The sequence below is a fragment of the Pinus tabuliformis genome, chromosome 9, assembly GCF_031772625.1.
Source record: "Pinus tabuliformis cultivar Carrire ecotype Pingquan chromosome 9, CPIR1, whole genome shotgun sequence".
Classification (NCBI taxonomy): Eukaryota; Viridiplantae; Streptophyta; class Pinopsida; order Pinales; family Pinaceae; genus Pinus; species Pinus tabuliformis.
The window spans coordinates 303,335,513-303,356,071 of NC_142307.1; positions in this window are offsets into that span (position 1 = coordinate 303,335,513).

Here is a 20,559-nt window from a genome sequence, read left to right on the forward strand (position 1 = left end):
TATAGGTGAAAGTATGCCAAGTATAAGTGAAGGTGGTTTTATCTTGGTCTTCCGGGCTGACCTGGATTTGATTGTACCCACTAAACTCATCTATGAAAGAGAAAACCTTTTTCCCTGCCAAGCCATCTAGCACTTGGTTAATGAAAGGTAGAGGGAAATGGTCCTTCTTTGTGGCTTTGTTTAACCCTCTTTAATTGACACAAATCCTCCACTTCCCATTTTTATTTGGAACCAACACCAAAGGGGAGACCCACTCATTGTCTGAGATAAGGTAAATGAATCCTACATCTAGTAGCTTTTTCATTTTTTTCTTTAACTATATCCTTAAGAGTTGGATCCATTCTCCTTTGGGGTTGTTGGAATGGTTTGTAACATTCTTTATAAATTTGGTGAGTACAAACTGAGGGGTGCACTCCCTTCATTTCTTTGTAACTCCAAGAAAAGGCATCCAGATGTTCCTTTAGCATGTTGCACAAGTTTTCTTATTGGTGTACAGAAAGAGATGGGCTGATTTTCAAAGTTCTCTCAAGGCTAAATTCTATGGTTTTGACATAGGTAGGGTTTGAATTAGCAAAGGATAGATCAATTTGATGTTTGTTCTGGGTTTCCTTTACTACTTCCTCTAAGGATACTGTGTTGGGAGTTGGACTTTGGAGTATGTGTTCAATCAAATCATCTTCATCCGATTGTCCTACTCCCAAGGTTGTTTCTAAGGTATAGATTTGGGTTGAATAAACTTCATCTTCTTCCTCCTCCTCCAGCCATAAAGTTAAGTCAAGTTCTATAGATGACTAGGTAGGAGGGTACAGGACTAAGTGCTTGGACATATGCCCATTTTTTATAGTCATATTTCCAACCTTGCAGCTAATGTAGGCATCAACAATGGCTAGCTAGGGCATCCCAAGGGTGAGAGGGTAACCAGTAAACTTGGCCTTAGGCTAGATAACTACGAAATCTGTAGGTTACTCCCAAGAGTTAATGGAGACCATCACATCCTCCACAGTCCCCTCAGAGGTCACTATGGAATGGTCTGCAAGTTGTAGGACTGTTTTGGTATTTCTCAATGAACCCTAGAGCTTGAGCTTGAGCATGGTGTCCTTGGTCATAACATTAATGGCAGCCCCAAGATAAATCAAAGTGTGTGGGACAATGGTGCCATTGATGTGCACATCTACTATAGGGCTTCCAAGGTCCAAATACTTTGGACAAATTACCTGCCCCAACATTAAGTCAGACGTTTGTCCAATGATATTAATGGTAGGGGCATCTCTTTTTCGCCTCCCTGGATGTTTGAAGCACTTCTCCTTAATCAACTTGTTGTAAATATGTACATCTTTTATAGCTTGGAGAAGTGGAATTTTGACACACAGATTTTTCAATTCTCCTAGAAGTTCAGTCTCTTCCGGGGTATGTTGGATTGGTTGATTTAATCTCTTAGGAAAGGGTAATTGATTTACTTTAGGCATGCTTTCCTCTCTTTCTTCCTCACTCTCCCTAGGTGGAGGTAGAGGTTGGTTTTCTGTGAGTATTCTCCCAGATCTCAAGTTGATTTCCTGAATCTCCACAACATAAGTAGGATAGGATATCTCTCCACTGTATACTTGTTGTGCCTATCTGTTGTTCAGGTTCGGATCTGGCTGGGCAGGAATCTAGGGCTATTTAGGTGGAACAAGGTGTAAAAGCTATGGTTGAGTAGGTGGCGAAGGCAATAAAGATGGAGAATTTTTGTATGGGGGCCTCCACCCCTGGGGTGGTGCACTCCACTGAGGCTAATAATGGTAGAGCATATGGTTGAAATGACTGACTGGTTGACTGGGAATAATACAAAGGTGCAAAGGACCAAGGAGGAGGTGTAGACCAATAAGGACGAGTTGGGCCCCTCTAAGAGGGAATGGATGTGGTCTGGTTGGGGTTGTAATATGCATGGGATGACCCTTGCATGCCCTACTGGTATGGTCAAGGCCCATGAGGTCTCCTTTGATTTATGTAGCAGAGCTGTTTAGTCACCCCTTTAGCTCCTTGATATATAGCTTTTAGTCTACGTAGTGAATGGCACTTGTATGGGAAGTGGTTTTCTTCACAGACTTAACAGACTTCAATCGGGTTTAATGGACATTCATTCCTAGGGTGCATCCTCGTGCATCTAGGGCAGAAAATGGCTAAGGCTCTCTCTGCTTCCTCCTTTTTTCTCTTAATATGGATAGTGTCCATCTTTAGGGCAAGGGTTTGCAGCATCTCACTCTTGAAATCTTCGAGCATGTTTCCAATTTCACCCTTAATGGATGTATTGGAAGAGGATAGACTAACCATAGGTTGAATACCCCTACCCGTTTTCCTAGCTACCCTAGAATGGTTTCTAAATGCATTATTGATATCTTCATAGGGTAGTTGGTATATGTCCCCTCCTTCTAACAGGTTTAGGGTATCTAGAAGATCTTCCCTTACCCCTCTAAGCAAGACTAGATTCAGTGACTTAGGGTCAAGTGTGCATTGGCCCTTTTGCAGCTAAGCTGGAATCTTCTTGATAATCCTCTAGGGATTCATCATGCCCTAAGGTCATCCTAAAAATTTCCTCTTTAGTGTATTTAGACTTGCAGTAGTCTCAACACTTGTTGTTAAAGGCTTGTTACATCTGAGCCCAAGTTGTGATGCTATCCCCAGGTAAACCCATGAAATAGCACAAAGTTGCATCCTTGAGAGTGGATAGGAATAGTTTCAACTTCTGCTCATCATTGGTGTAATCATAGAAACATCAAACAAGAAAGTGTATGAATCTTCTAAGGTCGGGCCATGGAAATGAGGAAGGGCAGAGGGGCTTATATTCTTCATCTTGATATCCCCATTGGTTTCCCTAATGGGGAAGGCATCCTCAACCCTTTCTCTATTTCCTCTGTCATTTCTATTTTCAGCCATTGGGTCAGTTGGAATGGGTTCTTCTTCTTCTTCTTCTCCCCCCATAGGCTCTTTAAATATCTCTACTTGTTCACCTAATAGTTCCTCCAATTCACAACCACTAAAGAAGAGGGAAGGTTGTCTGTTTGAAGTAGTGGGGGTATTTGAAAATTTTTTCCCTAAGTTATCCCTATTCCTATGAGGCATGAAGGCAGTATTTTTGTTTTGTTTTGTGTTTTTTTTCAATCTTCGAAAATAACTGGAGAATTGAAATTGTAGACTGAATGAAAACTAATTGCTTGAATGAATCTTACTTGCAGAATGGAAAGGAAAGCAAATAATGCAGAATAGAAAAGAAATCAAACTAAATTACTTTTGTAGAAATGAAACTAATAGTAGAATATTAGAGACAAGAAATGGAAGAAAGAAAGAAGTAATCACATATTACTTAGACACCTCCCCGGCAACTATGCCAAAAAGTGAAGAGCACCAGTATTGCAGCAAGAATGTTGCAACTCCTGGGGCTACCAACTTTACTTTATCAACCCGGTGTTCGTACAAACTTGGAGGTGACAATGATGTATACATAAGTAAATGTGATGTGTCTACTCATTGTCACTGCTAAGCTGGTGATAGACCACTAAGGTTTTTCAAACCAGACTTCTATGGATTTAGAAGAAGCTTGATTACCAATGAGGGAAAGAGAAATCTACTCTAAGAGAAAGCTTGTCTACTGCAGTAAGGAAAAAGACTGAAATCAAATGCTAAAACACACCATTTTTTAACTAACTTCTAAGTGACTATACTTCAAAAGAATGCTAAGTTAACATGTATGCAATTCTATTGTCCTAAGCATGCAAATTCAAAGCATCAAACATTCTACTATTGTGCATGTAAATGAATAAATTAATTATGTTTTTCTTTTTGTCTTTTTTATGTGAAAGTGTGAAAGCTAATTTCTTTTGGTGATGTGGCAGGTGGCTTAGGGATGATGGTGAATTGCTAGAAGGTTGGAGAGACTAGTAGGGGACCTTCTCTAGCTTCCTAGAGGCTTTTTCCTTAATTCAGCCTCAAAACATGCCACTACAGGTAAACCTATAGGATGTCCTAATTCTTTCTACAGGATTTCCTGAAAACCTACCGGATCCCCTGTATTTCTACAAAATATAACCGAGAGAAAAAGGATGACTATTTAAGGTGATGGAAGGCTTAGAGAAGGTGGTTGGTGGATGGAATGAGGCAAGTGAGTGCCTAGGACCACTTCAAAACTCAAAACCAAAGTTGGGAGATGGTTGGATTTGCTCAACAAGGTTGGAGACGTTTCCTTGTGAAATGATGAAATTGGGTAGGGTTTTAGTGAAAGAAAAGAATGATCATGGATGGATGAGGTTGGAATGAGGTTGGTGACTATGAAATCTCTCTGTACTTATGAAACACATGCACTACATCAAACATTGACATTTACCCAAAAATCATGTAATCAAGAAGAATTGCAATTATCTAATGGAAACAGAATTTCATGAGCTAGTTGCCTACTTTATGAATGAGGAGAACTTGTAGAACAAGATGGAACATTGATGATATATAATGTAAGACTGAAGGTAGAATAAATGATAACTAAATCCTACTCTTGCAAACTGATCAAATGCTGACCTAAGTATAGAAAACCCTAAATTCCATGAGAAACTAGAATTCTGTCATTTTGTGGTTGCATAGGAGTTATTTCCTCAAACCATGATCCCTGAAGGAAGTTGTGAGGAAAAAACCACCTATTCAAAACTTTTTGATGTTCCTTTATCTCTTCGAAACTACTTTTGAATTAAAGCACAAATGGAAGAAAACTAATAAGAAAAATAATCAAATCAACACTACTTGCAGTGAAATAATACTAAAGACAATTCAACCATTAACCTATGAATTCAATCTAAGCATAAAAATACAAGAAGAGGAGCCTTTGATGCTACGGTTGGGACCCAACCCAAGAGCTTAAGCCCTTTGAGTTAACTCAGTGCTGGATCAAGGAATTTCTCATTCTCATTATCAAAACAAAAAATTACATAACAATGTCTTCCACAAGTCTTGAACTCGAAAGTCTAGTGCTTTTACATTAAAAATTCGAATCCTAATGAGCCTCTATCCCTCTTTATTTATACAACTGAAGTCCCCAATGACTTCATTAAATATAAGGAGGCTTGGCTCCCAAACTCAAGATAAACTAGCTCTTTAACTGTCACTTGCTCAACTGCCTTTTGATCTCGATGACTTGGTTACTTGTACTTTGAGCTAGTGTGATTGGTGGAGGAATATTCAAATGAGGGAGGAGTAAATGACGAGGATCTACCTCCTACAATCTCTCCTCCTTGTCTCATTCGAGTTTCAGCCATTAATTAGCCAAAATTCCATGATTTTCTCTCACAAACCTGCAATCAATGCACATTAGTCCACTAGGCATAATATCTCACTTTGACTCATCTCATTAAATAAAATATAATCAAAATATGTAATAAGTTGTGAGAAGAGTTGATTTGAATAATATAGGTGGTGGATTAAGGTCCATATAGTTACCCAATGATGAGGCTCATCACTGATGGATTAGTGAAAATGAGGATTATTGATGAGGAACAAGTTCCACTTGTATTCAATGGATACCAGTTGAAAGTATACAAGAATACCTATTGCAAATATGGTGTGCATGGTTCCAGCTAGATAATGTTAGCATTGGTTCATGATGGAAGCTAGCTCATGTTGGCATTGATTTCAACCCTATGGTGATCTAGCTGATGTGTTGATGCCTTTATTCTAGCATGGTTGAAGCTAGTTGATTTTGCATTCAGTTGATTATGTTGGAATTGATGTCAACCTTATGATATCACACTCATGATGGAAAAATGATGGCATTGGTGTTTTTGATGTTTTTGCATGCATGACTGTGTTCATGGTCTAGTGCAGTAACTATAGGCTGAGTATACATGGTTGCAGGTCATGTTTTGATGATGTTGCTACATGTAGAGGTTGCTGCTACAAGTATTGGAGATGGTTGCTCAGGTGTCCATATTGTTGAGTTGCCACACTTGATGAGTTGGCATATTAGGTCTTCATTCTTATATTCATGGAGATGACTTGTTGAAGTGATGGTTTGGCCTGATGATGATGTTGGAGATGTACTACACTGTGTTGTGGGTTTGTAGAAATGTGTTACAACTTGTGTAGTTGTTTGTGGATTGTAGAGAACTTGTTGGTATGATTTCCAACCCTTATTTGTTGGCCCTTAGGATAACTTGGCAGTATCACTTGGGAGACATGTTTGATCCCCCTGTAGAGGTGTTAGTGGACTTGACAGAGGCTTGGAGGCTTATACAAGAGCTGGAGAAGGTAACCAAATAGGTGGAATAGGTTATGTGCTGAAGTTTTATGCTTTTCCTTAGCTTTTTCCCCAACCACACCCATACAGGCTTGTGCATGTAGTTGAAAGGCTCCAACCTCTGGAAAACAAGCTTGTGGATGTGGTCGCTATCCAGATCAACTATTTTTTTGCATGCAGTTGAACTTTAATGAAACTTTCTTTGGATTCCTCATGCAAATCGGATGTAATTTGGCATCGAAATTACCAAAGGCTTCTAGATTAAGTTTTAAAGGTCAGGAATGGTTTTAAAATGTCCTCCAATGATGTGAACACCTTTAATGCACAAGTAGTGGTGATAGTGGATTGATTTCTTCAACTTTTTGCACTCTTGATCCTAGCCCAAAAATGGATTTCACTAAGCACTTTTTATATACACTTTTGGAGTTGATTATTAGTTGATGGTTTGAGTATGTGAGTGAGAAGGATACAAATAAGTAGGGGAATGCTTCAAACCTAGTATAGAGTATAGATGCTTCACTATATGAGTGTTAATGGTAGTAGAATGAGAAAATATACTTGTTGAAGCATAGTATTGATTCAGAATTTCAGATTGCAGATCAAAGATGCAAAGAACAATAGCAAAGTGTGTTGGTAGAGTTGGAGAGATTGGTTTAGCTCCATATTAGTGACTCTCACATTTGTTTTGCAAGTGTTGCTAATTCATTTGACACATAGCCATTGTGTTTTATGTTGTTGATTGTATTATGCAGAATTCATATTTTGGAGTGAGGTTTCGATGTTATGGATGTGTATGAGATATGTTTTTGCTATTGGTTGATTATGGTATTTCAGATTTGATGTATGAATTGTGCACAATATATTTCTTGTGTGGAGAGCATATGTTTGTGGTTTTTTATTTGATGATGGTGTCTTGCTACTGGAGATCGAATTTCAGAGCTGAATTTTAAACAGAAAGTCTTGGGATCCGGTATGAAAATATATGAAGCAAGGTCCACATAGAGTAGAGGAGTAGTGATTTCATGGGTGTAAAGCAGTGATTGCAAATTTTCAGCAAAGGGAACAATTTCTCCGTCAGTGTAAAGCAGTGATTGCAAAGTTTCAACGAAGGGAACAATTTCTCCATCCAATCAAAATTGGATAGTCCAATCAAAATTAGGTGAGGATCGTTGATCGTGGTGGCTTTCAATGGATGGTAGTCTGTAGATCCGTGTGAGAACATAATCTTTCGAGTTGATCAATAGAATCGAGTCTCCTTGCTAATGGGAGTCAACAAATCCATGTAAAAGACATATTTTTCTTAATAGAATATTCATAACAATGCAACAGTGGTAAGGGTGGTTTTTTTCTCAGTGAAGGGTTTTCCACCAGATATCTTGTCTCTTGTGTGAATGTGTTTTCGATGTGTTGATTATTTTTGATCTCATGGTTATCATGTTTTAGCTGCTTATATGGTTTATATGCATGAGATAATATAATGTGTTTTTGGCTAATATGTGATTTAGTAAGAATTTTAAATTGGTAAAAAATATTAATAAGACACACTACTGATTCACCCCCTCCCCCACCCCTTAGTGTTTCTCAAAGGTTTCCAATGATTGGTATCAGAGCGGGGATCTTAATTGTAGATTAATCGTTGGAGAGTATATCATAGGATTATGGCCAAGAACAAGAGGAAATAATCTCATAAAATGAAGGGCCTTCAAAAACAAGTGTCTCAACCACAAGAGTTTCATATTCTTAGTGCAAGTGGTTCAACTAATAATTTGTAGAAATCATAAGATCAAGAACCAAAGGTATTGTAGCATAATGAATCCAAAGGTATAAATGCTATTTATTTTCTTTTGAGTTGCAATTTTGAGAATTCATATTTTGATCATGCTGCACTTTCTAGTGAAGATGAGGATAATGATAAGGTTCTTAGAGCTAAGATTACTAGACTAAGATGGAGAAGATCACTGTAGCCTTGGATACTTTTCTTGAAATCCATAGATCACCATTAGATAAATCTGATCTTGGATTTCAAAAGGGTCGGTATAGTTTGTATGCAGGTAAAAACACCAAAGTTGAACCAAAAGAACCTAGAGTAAACAATACTAGTAGCAAGTGTAGCATCCAAGGAAACAAGAAGAAAAATCAGCAACAACAGAAAATAAAATCTGAAGGAGCACTTACATTTAGAAAATATTGTTCTCCTAAAGAGGATTGTGGAAAACATGTAAATTTCAAAGGAATCAAAGTCCCTTTGTTCCTTTTATGCATAATGTAGAATGTTACAGTTGTCACAAATTTGGGCATGTTGAAGACAATTGTTGGAGCAGAATGTATATATCTAATTAGCGGAGCTTGCAACAGTATCAACATCCAAGGAGATTTTCCAATAGGTATAATCATGATTTTTATGGATATTGTTAATCATGTAACATGTTTGGCCATAAGAAATATGATTTCATATATAACCAATGGAGGAGAAGCACATTGCATGAAAGGTATAGATCTAGCATGAGAAATAGGAGAATTAATCATCTTGCTTCATATCTTGTCCATGTGGAGTGTTACACATGTCATAACTTTGGCTATATGGAAAGAGACTTCTTGTTGCCCTGTTATTCAAGGAAAAATAAGTAAAAATAGAAAAAGCAAATAGGACCTACCAGTAAACCTATGAAGGAAGAAAAGAATAAGCCAAAGATCGTGTGGAGAAAAAAGGAGCAGAAACTCTTCAAGTAGTGAAGAGCATCCCCTGCTACAGTCCATGATTATTCCATGCATATTTATAGACACACGTGTATTGTGTTGTCATTGATCATCTAGTCATGGGTCATGAGGTCATGTAATAGTCATATATGAGGTTTTTGTATTATTTATACAACCATGTATATATAATGTAATATGTCATCAGTCATGGTCATGTGGACTCTTGCTCCACCTTTTGATTCTTTCCTTTAGTAAGGAAGCAATGTTGTAGCAGAAGAAGTTCATACAGGTTGGATCTTATTTTGAAGATGACATATGTTCAGTGGGAGCATTATTTGTTCTTATTCACTTCAGCCATCCATTGTTGGCATTATGTTCTACTTGGAAGAGTCCATGATGTGCCTCATGTTATTCTTTTGATTGTTGGGCCTTGACCTCATGATATGAGTAGAGAGGATGTGTGGCTATTGATGTTGCCAATTGGAGATATGCATGTATTTGCTACTATGGAGTATGGGTTGGTTTCCTCATGTATATGCACATATTATGTTTTGTTCATTGTTTCTTATACTTTCTTATTCATATTTTTATTTCTGCTAGAGGTTGATTGGTGTGACATGTTGCTCTAAATGTTGGTTGGTTATATGTGTTACTTGCTACTATTGATATGAGAGGCATGGATGCTTGTTGATGTGCATTTTTCAACCACATAGAGATCAGATGCTCCAGTATTTGTCCTTCAGTTGTTGTTGCATTCTAAGATGGAGTTGATCCTTTTCCCTTGATTTCAAAGGGGGAGTGATAGAGGAGATTGGTCTAGAGTTTGTGTATGGTTTCCATCAATGCAAAATGGGGGTATTGTTGGCATTATGGTGTGCATGGTTTCATCTAGTTGATGTCGATATTTGTTAATAATGGAAGCTAGCTCATGTTGGAATTGATATCAACCCTATGGTGATCTAGATGATGTGTTGATGCCTTTCTTGTAGCATGGTTGTAGCTAGTTGAGTTGGCATTGAATTGATTATGTTAGCATTGATGTCAACCGTATGGTATCACACTCATGATGGAATTGGTGTGGTTGATGGTTGTGCGTGCACAAGTATGTTCATGGTGAAGGAGCTAGAGGCTAAGTAGAAATGGTTGTATGACATGTTATGATGATGTAAGTATTGGATATGGTTGCTCAGGTGTCATGTCTTTGAGTTGCCACACTTGACGAGTTGGCATATCAGGTATTCATGCTTATACTCATGGAGATGACTTATTTCAGTAATGGTTTGGCATTATGATGAGGTTGGATATGTGCTAGAATGTGTTCTGTGTCTATACAGGTCTGTTGTAGCTTGTGTAGGTGATTGTGGAGAGTAGAAGACTTGTTGGCAGTCATGCCAACCCTTGTTTGTTGTACCTTAGGAAAACTTAGCAATATCACTTGCGAGACATGTTTGATCCACTTGTAGAGGTGTTACTGGACTTGACAAAGGCTTGGAGTCTTCTACAGGAGTTGGAGAAGGTAACCAAATAGGTGGCAGAGGTTTTGGGCTGAAGTTTTATGCTTTTCCTTAGATTTTGACCCAACCACACCCATGCAGGCTTGTGCATGCAGTTGAAAGGTTCTAATCATTAGTAGACAAGATTGTGCATGTGATTTCAACCCAGATCAACTAGTTCTATGCATGTGGTTGAACTTTCACAAAAAAGTCTACATATTCCTAGCACAAATCGGATGTAATTTGGCATGGAAATTCCAAGATGCTTCTAGATTAAGTTGTAAAGGTAATGAATGGTTTGAAAAGGTCCTCCAATGATGTGAACGCCTTTAGTGCACAAGTAGTGGTGATAGTGGATTGATTTCATGAAATGTTTTCTCTCTTGATCCTATCCCAAATATGAATTTCTCCCAACACATTTTATATACACTATTTTGGCACTGAGTATTGGTTGATGGTGTGAGTTTTTGAGTGAGAAGGCTATAGAGAAGTAGAAGAATGCTTCAGACCTAGTATAAAGCATAGATGATTCAATGTATGAGTGTTAACGGTAGCAAAATGAGAAGATCTATTTTTTGAATAACAGTATTGATTCAAAACTTCAGATCGCATATCATAGATGAAAAGAACTTTAGCAGAGTGTGTTGGTAGAGTTGGAGAGCTTAGCATATATCAATATTAGTGAATCTCACTTTTGTTTTTTAGGTGTTGCTAATGCATTTGGAACATAGCTATTGTGTTTTATGTTGCTAATTGTATTATGCAAAATTCATATTTTAGAGTGAGGGTTTGATGTTATGGACAAGAATGAGCTATGGTTTTTCTACTGGTGGATTATCGTATTTCATATTTGATGTATGAATTTTTGCCACTATTTTTCTTGTGTGGAGAGCATATATCTATGGTTTTTTTATGATGATGGTGTCTTGCTACTGGAGATTTTATTACAGAGTTGAATCAGTTTGAGCAGAAATTATTGGGATCCAATATGAAAATATATGAAATGATGTCCACAAACGGTATAGGAGAAATGACTTCATGGGTTTGGAGCAATGATTGTGAATTTTCGGTAAAAAGAACAATTTGTCCATCCAATCATAGTTGGATAGTCCAATCAGAGTTGGCCAAGGATCGTTGATCATGGTGGCTCTCAGCAGATGGTAGTCCGTAGATATGTGTGAGAATATAGTCTTTCGAGCTAATAAGTAGAATCAAGTCTCTTTTTCGATTAGTGTTGGATTATTGTATATGAGGTTAAGTCTCCTAGCTGATGGGAATCAAGAAATCTATGTAAAAGACATATTTTTATTAAGAGAATATTAAGAGAAACAAAATAGTAGAAAGGGTGTTTTTTTTCTCGGTGAAGGGTTTTCCACCACATACCATGTGTCTCTTCTGTGGATGTGTTTTTTATGTGTTGATTATTGTTGCTCTCATGGTTATCATGTTTTAGCTTCTTATATGGTTATATGCATGATATAATATAATATGTTGTTGGATAATATATGTGACTCAATAAGAAGTTTAGATTGGTAAAAATTGTTAAAAAGACACACTTTTGATTCACCCCACCATCTTAGTAGTGCTCAAAGGTTTCCAACAATACCCTCTCCAATGTCGAATCTATAAATTCAATAAGTAAGGAATTGAATATGATTTAAAGCATCATAGATCCCAATCCATCCAGTCCCTAACCAATTACAAGAAAAAAAAGGAAAAAAATAACCTTATGTGAAAACCTCCTTTGAGGTACTTGAGGTAGACTCACTAGTAGAAAACCTCTATGAGGTAGACTGTGATCTAGAAACAAACAAACAAACAAAAAAAAAGAGAAAAGAAAAACAAATCTAAGTGAAAACATCCTCCAAGCCACATGGAGCAAGCCCATTGGTTGAACACATTAATGAGGGAGCTAGTAGGCCTTAAAAGAAATATAAGAAAAAAGAAAAAGAAAAAAAGGCTTTTGTATCACCTTTTACTTATGCGCAAGTACCAAAGAGGAAATTAGTGGGAGAGGATGAATAATTAAGCTTTCACCATTGGCCCAAGACATTGTATCAATCTTTTCCAGGAGGCCTAGTTGGTACCTTGGCACTATCGTCCATCCTCTATCTTCGTCAACCACATTAACCCTCCATCACTAGCTCCTTCCCATACATTTTTTCCAGCCTCCTTGAACTACTACAAGAAAGTCTTGTAATGCTAAAGGATGACCCAGTTTCAAAAAAAAAATCTATAGGTCGAGGATTTTTTTGGCACTTATTTGTTGGAATATAATCCTAACATCTACATTTATTTTTTAGCCTAACTATCCTTGACTTAGCCACATGCACTAAAAATCATGTTCACACTTGGTTTTTGGAAAACTAGCTCGGTGGACCAACTTTCCCTTATTTTTTGACTTTAAAGGCTTAATATTATGGAAATATTGGTCCAACCACTTTCCTAAACCATTTATACATCTAAGTGCATGTTCACACCTAACCACACCTCATCCACTTGAGTTATTTGAGGATTGGCACCCCACATGAAGATTCCCCCATAAATCAAGGGATTTGGTCCCCCATACCATTTTAGCATGTTTTAAAGTTTCTTTCCTTGGGAAATGCACCCCTCCTCATGCTTTCCTCATGGATGATAGTTGGCATAGGTTTTCTTGAGTAATTGTTGCTATTCTAGGCCTCCCTTTAGCTTTTCTTAGCCTTTTCTAGTTTTTTACTAGTTTTTTCGTAGTTTTCTAGATTTGAAAATTTCTATATAACCACCTCCCTTTGGGATTAGAGGTTTGGTTGCTCATGTATTACTATTGTTCATTAATTTAAAACATTTATTTTATGGAGCAAATTCTTTCTCTCCTCTCTTGAATATCAACAAATTACTTGTGTTTAATTTAACTAGAATTCTAGATCTATCGGCGTTTTTGCAGCAATTCTACATGGTATCAGATCTAGTTCAAATCTAGTGGATTGTACACGGTTTTATTTATAGGTATAGATCATCAAGAGGTGCAGAAATCAACAATGGATCATCTCTCTCAGCCCACAAAACTCATTCTAAATCCTTTCAATTACTTCAAATGGAAAACAAAGATCACTCTGCTCCTCCGAAGCAAAGGGCTTTACAGGGTAACAATGGGAACAGAGATTGAATTAACTTCTGTAGCAGAGAAGATCAAGTATTTCAATAAATTAGATGAAGCAATTGGGCTAACATGCCTATAAATTTCTATAGAGATTCTCTTTCATGTCATCAGAGCCACTACTCCCGATGCGGTCTAGACCACATTGGAAGGGCTATTCGAGAAGCAGGGTGAAATGAGAGTGCATCAACTAGAGAATGAAATCATATCCCTCAATCCAACTCATTTTAGCAACCTGAAAGAATAAATCACCAAGTTTAAATAACTCCTCATTGAACTTGATGCATGTGGAGTTAAGAAAGTGGAAGATCAACTCATCCTTTCAATTCTCTCAAAATTAGGCCTGGAATATTCTATATTTGTATTGTCTTTTCAAGCATCTAAATTGACTCCAGAAAAATGGAAAATGCCTCCATTGAATGACTTCATTGCAGCATTGACTCAAGAGAAATCTAAGTCAGTCCAAATGGGTGCCATCAAGCATTCAAAGAACCAAGCACTTGCAGCTACTAATGCTCCAAAGTGCAGTGGAAGAGACAAGCAAAAAGGGAAGGGTAAATTCAATGAATCGAAGAAGGAGAGACTCGTACAATCTTCAGAGAGCTCTTATTTGCCTAAGGGTAAGAAGAAGAAGGAAAGAACACTTTGCAGCTAATTTTCCAAATGTTTTCACCCCAAATAAAATTTCATGAGGAAAACAATCGATGAGATGGCTAAACAATTGCAGTAGCATAATCTCACCATGCCCAAGAATGCAAAGAAGAAGGATGATAACAGAACAGGAGATGGGAGATGGAGATCATAAGATGGTCATGCTCTAATGGATGTCACATACACTCCATCAATTTGGATCCTTGATTCAGGTGCATCGAGCCATATAGCTACATCAAAAGATGAATTTTCCTCCATCGAAGAAAGCACTAGATCCCCAATTTACTTGGGAGATGCCACACCCGCAAAGGTGTGCGAAGAAGGAATTGTAGACCTTGAAGGGGGCTGCTTCAAAAATTTAATTCATGTTCCCTCACTGTCTGCAAATCTTCTCTCGATATATCAAATCACTCATTCCGGATCTGGAAGGAAGGTGGAGTTCACTCCGGACTCCGCAGTGATTACCGACATTTCCACGGGCTCACAGCTTGCACATGGAATTGCAGATCACGGTTCTCATTTGTATTTCTTCTCCCACTTTGTTCCTAAATATATTAGCACTATATTTCTGTCACAATCTAATGATATCAGAAGGTTATGGCATGAAATATTTGGCCATCTAAACTATAAGTACTTGCATCAACTCAGCAAGGAAAACATGGTAGAAGGATTGCCCACTATTAAATTCACAAGCGGTGTATGTCAAGGATGAATTCTTGGCAAGAATCTAGGACAAAACTTTGACAAAGGGAAGGAATAGAGAGCTTATTCACCTCTTGGGCTGATTCACAGTGACATCACAGGCTCATTCCCGCAGCCTTCAATCAGTAAGGCTCGATATGTACTCACCTTCATAGATGATTTCTCTCACTTTACTTGGGTACTTTTCTGAAATTAAAATCGAAAGTATTTGAATTCCTTATAGAATTTAAAGCACTTGCTGAGAATGAGTATGGGTGTAAGATTAAGATACTATGTACTAATAATGGGGGGGGGTGTATGTCAACAAAGATGTGCAACAACTTTGTATTGATGCAGGTATATAACTACAACACACAGTGCCATATACACCACAACAGAATGGTGTCACGAAGAGGAAAAATCGGTCGTTAAAAGAGATGGCCAATTGTAAGCTATAGTCAAAATCATTGGCTCCCAAGCTATGGGCTGAAGCTATTAGTTTTGCAGCATACATTCAGAACCACATTCCTCACAAATCACTCAAAGGCACCACTCCATTTGAATGTTGGACTGGTAAGAAACTGAAAGTGTCGCACTTTCGTATTTTTGGTTCACAAGCATGGTCTCACATTCCGATAGATAAGAGGAAGGCTTTAGTGCCTCCAAGTGTTGAATGTATCTTTGTTGGATATCCTGACAGTGTCAAAGGATATAGATAGCTAGACTCTCACAATGAAAAGTTCCTTATAGCTCAAAGTGTGAAGTTTGAAGAAGAATCACTACATGATTTTTCAGCAGACCCTGCCGAGGAACTGCTTGTTGCCACTAATGAGGAGGAGTCGGAAAATTCTTCAATCACTTCAGAGCAGCCATCAGAGAAGCCTCTTGGGTTTGATTCATAGGATGAGGAGTAGGTCATGGCTGGTCCAACTCAGCTACCAACTTTGGTAGAGAAAACCCTGCAAGATGCAGGTGAACTAGTCAGTGATCCTGCGGATGCGAGAAGGACTAGATCATAGTTTTTGGGGCTTCTCAAGCCCTAGCTGCCACAAAACCATTGCTTCCTATACATTGCTATATGACACTTCGTTCAGATCCATAGTCACACTCTGAGGCTACTGGAAACCCACTTTGGGAGGCTGCCATCGATGAAGAGTACTCTGCTCTCATGGAAAACAACACATGGGACTTGGTTCCACTTCTGAAAGGAAGAAATTTTGTTCAATGCGGTTGGATCTACCGAACAAATATTGTTTCATATGGTGAGATAAGAAAGTACAAAACTCGACTTGTTGCAAAATGACACTCACAGGTACATGGCATAGACTACATAGAGACATTTACAGTTGTTGCAAAAAATGGACTCCATTCGACTAGTTTTAGCCATTACTACTTCTCGTAGATGGGAAGTTCATCACATGGATGTAAAGAGTGCATTTATTCATGGAGATCTCAAGGAGGAGACATATATGGATCAAACATAGGGATACATTCAGAACTCTTCCCTCATTTGTAGATTAAAGAAATCTTTGTATGGCCTAAAACAGGCTCCCAAAGCCTGGTATGCCAAGATGGATTCTTTCCTGCTTTAAATTGGATTCATTCGATGCAAATCTGATCTGAATGTTATTTTCTGCAACATGATGATTCCTTTTTGCTGATATTACTTTATGTAGATGATTTAATGATGACAGGGAACCTTACCTCAGCTATTGATTCAGCAAAATTAGCATTGCACGATTGATTTTCCATGATTGATTTGGGACTATTGCACTACTTTCTTGGTCTTTAAGTTTCTTAGTCTACTTTAGGGATCAAGATGGCACAGTCTAAGTATGCATCAGATATACCTGTTCTCTTTTAGATGACAAAATGCAAGCCATCAACATCTCCCTTTCTTTCAGGGATCAGATTTGAGGATGCAGGTCCTACACCTTTGGTGGATAGTGCACTGTATTGACAGTTGGTTGGGAGTTTGTTGTATCTTACTCACACCTGACCTGATATATCTTTTGTAGTAGTAGTTTGTTCCAGATATATGCATAAGCCCCATGAGCTTCACTAGAAAGTTGCAAAGAGAATCCTTAGATATGTGAAAGGTACTTCTATTTTCGATATCTTTTATGCTGCAAATTTCCCACTTTCACTGATTGGGTACACAGATTCTGATTGAGTTGGCGATGGTACAAAATGCAAGTCCACCTCTGGTTATGTTTTTAGCTTTGGTTCAAGGCCTTTTTACTAGTCTAGCAAGAAGCAATCCATGATTGCTTTATCTATAGCCGAGGTAGAGTATAGAGGTGCAGTGAATGCAGCTACACAAGCTATTTGGTTGCAACGCCTTCTCTTGAGTTTGGTATTCAGTATCCAACATACTCGTGGAGGGTTCCCCCGAGTTTTTCCCTCTTTCTTCATTTTATGAGGATCTTTTATTTATTATACCTGAGTACCTAACATGGCATCTTGGCTGGGACTCAATTTAGATAAGTGAGTTAGGATGAATGGGGGGTGTTGGATTATAATCCTAACATCTACATTTATTTTTGAGCCTAAGTATCCTTGACTTATCCACATGCACTAAAAATCATGTTCACACTTGGCTTTTGGTAAACTAGCTCGGTGGACCAACTTTCACTTGTTTTTTCCCTTTAAAGGCTTAATATTATGGAAATATTGGTCCAACCACTTTCCTAAACCATTTAGACATATAAGTGCATGTTCACACCTAACCACACCTCATCCACTTGAGTTATTTGAGGATTGGCACCCCACATGAAGATTCCCCCTTAAATCAAGGGATTTGGTCCCCCGGACCATTTTAGAATGTTTTAAAGTTGCCTTCCTTGGGAAATGCACCCCTCCTCATGATTTCCTCATGGATGATAGTTGGTACAAGTTTTCTTGAGTCATTGTTGCAATTTTAGGCCTCCCTTTAGCTTTTCTTAGCCTTTACTAGTTTTTTCTAGTTTTTTCCTAGTTTTCTAGATTCAGCAATTTCTATATAGCTAACTCCCTTTGGGATTAGAGGTTTGGTTGTTGATGTATTAATATTTTCATTAATTTAATACATTGATTTTATGGAGCAAATGCTTTCTCTCCTCTCTTGAATATCATCAAATTACTTGTTTTTAATTTAACTAGAATTCTAGATCTATCGGAGTTTCTGCAGGAATTCTACACTATTGTCCCTTATATTTCCCTAATGACAGAAAAAAAAAAAAACAAAAATAAATAAATAAATAAATAAATAAATAAAATAAAATAAAATAGAGGGAATTCATTGAAGATCAAATGATCTTCCCTATTTATTAGAAATGTTGAGAGGCAGAATGAATCAATATTTCATGCCGTATCAAATTTTACCTAGTTCATGATTTTATTTTCAATGTTATATGAACCATCATTTCATCAACAACACAATCTGAAGTAAACCATCAATGACATTTGATGAGGCTCATCAATGGGTAAATTATATGGACCTTAATGCAACTCTCCAACTTACTAAAATCAACTTTTCTCATAATCCTTTACATGTTTTGTTATACTTTTCTTAATGAGAAGAGTAAAGATGAGAAGCCATGTCTAGTGTTCTAATGTGCATTGAATGCAGGTTTTGGAGAAAATTTTGGCCAATTAAAGTGTAGGAACTCGAAGGAGACAAGAAAGAGGGATTTTAGGAGATGGCATCTCCCTCCTTAACTCCTCACTTGAATATTCCTCCTTCAAATCTCATCAGCTCGGAGTTACAAGCAACTGAGCCATTAAGATCATTGGCATCCAAGCCAATGATAATTGAAGACTAGTTGATCTTCAGATTGGGAGCAAAGCATCCCTAAATTTAAGGGAGTTTTTGGTAACTTCAGTTGTATAAATAAGAAGGCCTAGAGCATCATTAGGATTCGACTTTGGTTTATTGTATCCAAGAGGCATTTTCTAGTTGAGACAATATCACTGATTACTCTTTTGTAATTTTGATATTTTAATGAAAATGAGAAGCATTCCCTTGATCCAGCACTGGGTTGACTTAGAGGCCTGAACCTCTTGGGTTAGGGCCGAACCCTAGTGACAGAGGTTCCTGTTTTTGTATATGTATGCTTAGATTACATTCATAGTTAGTTGTTGAACTGATTTTGGTGTTGTTAATTTGCAAGTATTGGTATGATTAATTAGTTTGCTTCGATTTGTGGATAGTTAGAATGGTGGTATCATAGTGACATAAGACATTTCAGAAAAGCTGGTGATAGTGGTTTTCACCTCATCTCTCTCTTTTGGGATCATGACATGAGGGACACTTGCATAAAGCCCAAAAACATAGTTATCGCTTTGTTGCATAATCTAGGGTTTCTTGATGAGTAGGTTGTTGTATTTAAGTTCCTTAAGATGAGTTGCAATTTTTGTTTTTAATCTCTTAATTTTTGCATTGGTTTCAAAGAGCTTCCATTCTTGAACTTAGCCATTAGATGGTAATGACTTTATTTTCTTCCATTTAATAAATCTTGTCATGCGGAAAAGAGTCAATTTTGCGGACAAAACCGACCTCCCTAGAAGCTAAGGCTTTCTAGTGACAAACAAGACAAGTAAACACTACCTTTCTCTAAATATGCATTTAGAATACAAGTAATCAGGTGTTTGTAACATACCTTTAGTCCAACGCTTTGTAGTAGTCCAGCCTCGCCGATCCGAATGAGCTCCTCCTTCTCTTCGAAACCTGCATTCACTAACAAGCCAAAAGATTACATAGCACCTGAAAAACTTATAAAATAACACATATTCATCATACACACCAAGGAGTATATGAAACAAATCATGTATAACAATCTGTTGAGAAAAGTGAGCTTAATTGTATTAAGTGGAAACAAAAGAAACCATTACAACCTGAGCCTTGGTGTTGTGCAGGTCCCTCCTAGGGTCCAGCAAGAGTTCTCCTTTACTTTGATCAGCTCACCCACTTCCAAATAAGGCTAGGAAAGGATGGGAATCTCTCCTCTCAAGCTCTACAAGGGAGTCCTAATTCCAACAGCATCTACCCTTAGGAATGTTCAGCTTTCAACCTCCCCTCCGTCTGGCCCAATTCCTGTATTTATAGTGCTCTAGAGGAAGTTAAGCAGGTCCACCATCGATGGGATAAGCCCCTCTTTGAATGGGATAGCTCCCCTCTTGATGGAATAAGTTCCTCTTTCATAGGGATACATGAACCATCTAGAGGCGCTCAATACACGTCAAACAAGCTTCTAGAATGCTCTAGAAATGACCACAAGTAACTTTTTTGAAGTGAAACTTGCGCCTTTTGACCTTTACAGGAGTACGCACCCACCCCTTTACAGACAGAGCGTACAAGTACGCATGGAATGTGAACTTGAGGTGCGTACACGCAGGTAAGGCTAAGAGAAACTGCGTACCCAGAGTTATATAGATTTTTAAAGATTTTCTCTCTTTCTTGGAGTTTGACATGAAGAGCAGAGGTATAAGACTTGCCAAGGAGGATAGTATGATAGTTGATGGAGCCATACTAATTGCAAATAGTCATGGTGACAAATTTTAGTGTAACAGATTGCCCCGTAAAGTGTGAAGCCTGTAGTAGATTAGGGTTTCATATCATCTAGGAAGGGTGATGTACTTTATCATTTCAAGGATTATCTTGTGGA